Source organism: Cervus canadensis, chromosome 1 (assembly GCF_019320065.1).
Source record: "Cervus canadensis isolate Bull #8, Minnesota chromosome 1, ASM1932006v1, whole genome shotgun sequence".
NCBI lineage: Eukaryota > Metazoa > Chordata > Mammalia > Artiodactyla > Cervidae > Cervus > Cervus canadensis.
In genome coordinates, this window is record NC_057386.1 from 47,808,048 (window position 1) to 47,812,521 (window position 4,474).

The 4,474-nt window shown below is 47.0% G+C and overlaps 1 pseudogene; it reads left to right on the plus strand.

Moving 5' to 3' along the window:
* Positions 1–3,333: 3,333 nt before the first annotated feature.
* Positions 3,334–3,992, plus strand: LOC122435370 (annotated as a pseudogene).
* The last annotated feature ends 482 nt before the right edge of the window (positions 3,993–4,474 follow it).

The following is a 4,474-nucleotide window of genomic DNA, read 5'->3' on the forward strand; positions in this document are numbered from 1 at the left end:
GTGCAAACCTTGTGCATTCACACAGCCTTTCAGAACCCCTGGAATATGTTAGAGATTTCCAGAGTGCCCCATGATTATCCAGTTCTCCAAGGTATACTCAGATTCCCAGCCTGCCTCTTGCTAACCTCCACTGAAAGCAGAGCCTCAGGCAGCTGCTATGTTGCCAGTGGATGGCTATTGTTTTGATAATGCCCTGCGAGCAGGGTTATTTTTTTCTGTTGAGCTGAACTCTGAGTCAAATCAAATTGCCACAACTACCTAAGAATAGAGATTTTCCAGGGAGCTCCAAGTTCAGACAAAATATTGACTGTGCTCTGGGGGTGTTGCTTTTCAATGAGCTCCACAAGAGGTCAGTCCTCTCCATTGGCTGGCTTTTTGTGGATACCACCCACCTGAGCTGGGGAGGGAGGGGGATGGGATGCATTCACAAGTTAAAATACCAATGATCCCATTTTCTAAGCACAGTTCAGTTATTTCTCTCGGATAGATGATTTTCAGTTTGTTCTGTGACTTTGGTTAGTTTCCCAAGTTCTAAAAAGGTTGTTGTTAGCTGTTTTGCTGGTATTTTCACTGTTTTTTTGTGGGAGTTTGTTCACTGAGGTCCTCACTCTGTTATTCTGGAAGCTGATCTCCAGGCAAGCTCATTCCTAAACAAGCTTCTTTCTCAAATATCCTCTATCTCTCAACAGAGTCTTTACTTAGAGTTTGTCCTGCTTCCATCAAACTCAGAGTCAGCTGTGATTTAAACTTATTCTGATGTGGACTATTTCAGCTATCCTTAAGGTGTACAGTTCTCTTAAATGGAACTTCCGGAAGTCATTGTGTTAGTGGAAGCACACTGATTGAAACCGCCCACCCTGCCCAGGCACCATAGTAACCATTTGCATGAGTTGTTTTACAACAGGAGGTCCTGGTAAGGAACACAGAACTAATAAGCCACCACCAACCAGAAGAGTTCAGGAAAGGTCAAGAGGAGACACCACATGTCCGACCACTTCCCAGAATCCTTCTTGCTGGCGTCCATCTTGGCTGAACAAGGCTGCACCACCAGGAAGGACTCTGAGTCAGAATGACTGGCTAAAGACAACCCATCACCATAATCCCGAGACTAATCCCATCACCATAAGACTGCAAGCAGGGCAGTTCTCCTGGGTTCCCTTGCCCTCCTGCTCTCCACCCGGGTGCCCTGTCCCAATAAAATCTCTTACTTTGTCAGCACATGAGTCTCCTCGAACAATTCATTTCTGAGTGTTAGACAAGAGCCCGGTTTCGGGCCCTGGAAGGGGTCCTCTTTCCTGCAACAGTTGGAACGTATTCATCAGATCATCCCACTTCCCTCGCGGTCCAGTGGTTAAGAATCTCCCTGTCCAAAAAGAAAAAAATAATCTGCCTGCCAATGCAGAAGACACGAGTTTGATCCCTGGTGTGGGAAGATCCCACATGCGAGAAGCAACAAGGCCGGTGCGCTGCAGCTACTGAAGCCCAAGGGCCCTAGAGCCCGCGCTCCACAGCAAGAGAGAAGCGACCAGAAGGAGAAGCCCTTGCACCTCAACAAAGAGTAGCCCCTGCCACTAGAGAAAGCCCACGCGCAGCAACAGAGAGGCAGTGAAGCGCCCCCCCCGGCCCCCGCAAAATGAAAAATAAACCATCCCACTAGCCTGCTGCGCAGCAGAAGACTGCTTACTGACAACAGCATCCTGGGCAGAAGGTGATAACTTGAGAACTGTTAAGTTCTCTGTACAAGTGCCCTGGCTGGAACAAATCCCAGTAGATTCTTCTCGGTCTAGTTTTTATCTGGCTTGCCATCCAGGGTGTGTTCTTGATCCATCATTGCTAACTATGGGGAAGGAAACACATGGTGGGCTATTTGGGAGGAGGCGCTAATCTCTCCTACTTAACTCTGGACCTTTAGCCGGGCATGAGTGGAGCCAATCAATAATATCTTATCTCCAGACATCTAAGTCCTTCCCCTAAGAATCAGTTCAGATTGTTTCCATGCCATTTGTGACTTTACTACTGGGACATGAACTGTGCCTTTTTGGGATCCCAGTTGATAATATGACAAAAGTTTTCTGTCATTAGTGAGTTTTTGTTAACCTCCGATGATTGTGAGTGAAAGAAATATACACCAACTCCTCTATCTCCATGTAATTGATTTAAATAAAGGAATATTAACATCAATGAAAATACACATCATTGATGAAACAAGGGAAGGGAGACATGGATACATACCACAATCATTTCTGCTGGATAATTGTCACCTGGGACTCAATTTAAGACTAAAACCTACACCTTTCATTTCCAAGAGATTAGTGCAGTATCATGAAAACTGAATAGAGGAAATCCTCACAGATCCTCATTAATACCCACTAAACAGAGAAATACAGTCTCCTAGAAAAAACTGTTGTTTTTTTTTTGAGAGATGAGGTCATTTCTACCTGGAATTTATTTTAACGCTATAGATTAATAGCACCTGCACATAGCTGAGGGGAGAAAAGGAGGCCATGAAAACAGAAAAACCTGTGGAGAGGTCTTTCCCTGACTTACACCCCATTAAAGCAAGAAGCTCACCTCAGGGGTGAATGAAGTTCCCTTATATTTAGGGGCAACTTACCCCATGAGGAAATACAACTTACAAAACAGCCAGCAAGGAAGCTATACATAATGAACCTGAAGCAGAAGCCGAACCAAACGAGAAAATAGATACCAAAAACTATTACCTGGAACAGCAATTTGAACAAACAACAGATAAAAGTCTACCCGGAGGAACTTCTAAACAAGATAACCCATGACTCTAACTTCCTCTCAAGTCTGTGCAGGAAACTGACCTTCCAGACTTATTATTTAAACTCACATAATGAAGGACTCCAAGAGTAGCCAGGTAAATAGTGAGAGACCCAAGGAAAATAAACGCAGAATGTTTATAGTCAATTATCAAATCTTTCTAAACCAGAGGTTGGCAAAGTTTTTCTTACAGGACCAGATGGATAAAGATTTTAGGCTCTGTGGGCCAAGAGACACAGTGAAAGCTCTTATTATTTAAAAATGTAGTCATTAAAAAAGGTAAAAAATATTTTTAACCTGTGGGCTGTTAAAAACAAAATTAGCCACTGGTCAGATAGGGCCCAGAGCTGTAGTTTGCTGGTCTAGACTTGTTGATATCCTTTAGTCGCTAAGTTGTGTCTGATTCTTTTGTGATCCGCTGGACTGCCGCCCGCCAGGCTCCTCCGTCCATGGGGTTTCCCAGGCAAGAATACTGGAGTGGGGGCCCTGCCAAAGGGAGTCTGCCCATGCAGAGTCCGTGCACCCACCCTTGCCCACGCACCTTTAGTCATGGCCTGCAGCAATGCGCATATGGAAAGCCCGCCCTGGAGTTCCCGGCCCCCGCAGGGGCGGATGGTGCCTTCAAGAAGGTGAAGCTTCTGAGAACAAAGGGAAATACAGGACCCGCTTTTTCTTCCAGCTGCAGTTTACCTTTGTGTGCAGCACGGAGATCATCGCCTTCAGCAATGTGCTACGGGCTTGCACAAGCTGACCGGTGAGGTGCTGGGCGTCTCCGTGGACCCTCAGTTCACTGACCCGGCTTAGATCAACACCCCCCACCCCAGAAGGAGGGAGGCTTGGCCCCTTGAACATCCCCCTGCTGGCCCGTGTAACCAGAAACTTGTCCCATGATTATGGTCCCAAGGAGGATGAAGGCATTGCCCACAGGGGCCTCTATCATCGATGGCAAGGGTGATCTCCAGATCACCCTCAGTGATTTGCCTGTGGGGTGCTCGGTGGATGAGGCTCTGCGGCTGGTCCAGGCCTTACAGTTCACAGAGGAGCATGAGGAAGTCTGTCCCTCCGGCTGGATGCCAGGCAGTCACAGTCAAGCCCAGTGTGAACCACAGCAAGGGAGTCTTTCTCCAAACACAACTAGGCTGGCAGATGGGTGGCAAGCTTGGGCTGTTGGCCACGATCTGTGCCCCTACCTGTGTGCCCCCTCCTGACCCAGGAAAGGCCAGACCTGCCTCTTTAGACTTGACGGTCCAAGATGGAAGAGGGGCTAAGCCAAGGCCTTCTTAACCTCCTAGCTGAGAGCTAGGTGAATGGTGACCCCCTCTTTGGAGCCCACATAGCTGGGAACAGGCCTAGAGGTGATTAAATAAAGTATTAGTGCATACGTGCTAAGCTGCTTCAGTCCTGTCTGACTGTATGTAACCCTATGAACTGTAGCCCACCAGGCTCCTCTTGTCCACCGGATTCTCCAGGCAAGCGTACTGGACTGGGCCATTTCCTTCTCCAGGGGATTTTCTAACCCATGTCTCCTGCACTGGCAGGCGAATTCTTTACCACTGAACCACTAAGGAAGCCCAATCTAGACTTATCCTCACTCAAATATGAATAATGAGGAAAATCACTGGATCTGTCACTGTTACGAAACACAACAGAAAAATATAAACAGAGCATACATAAGAGAGAGATATATTAG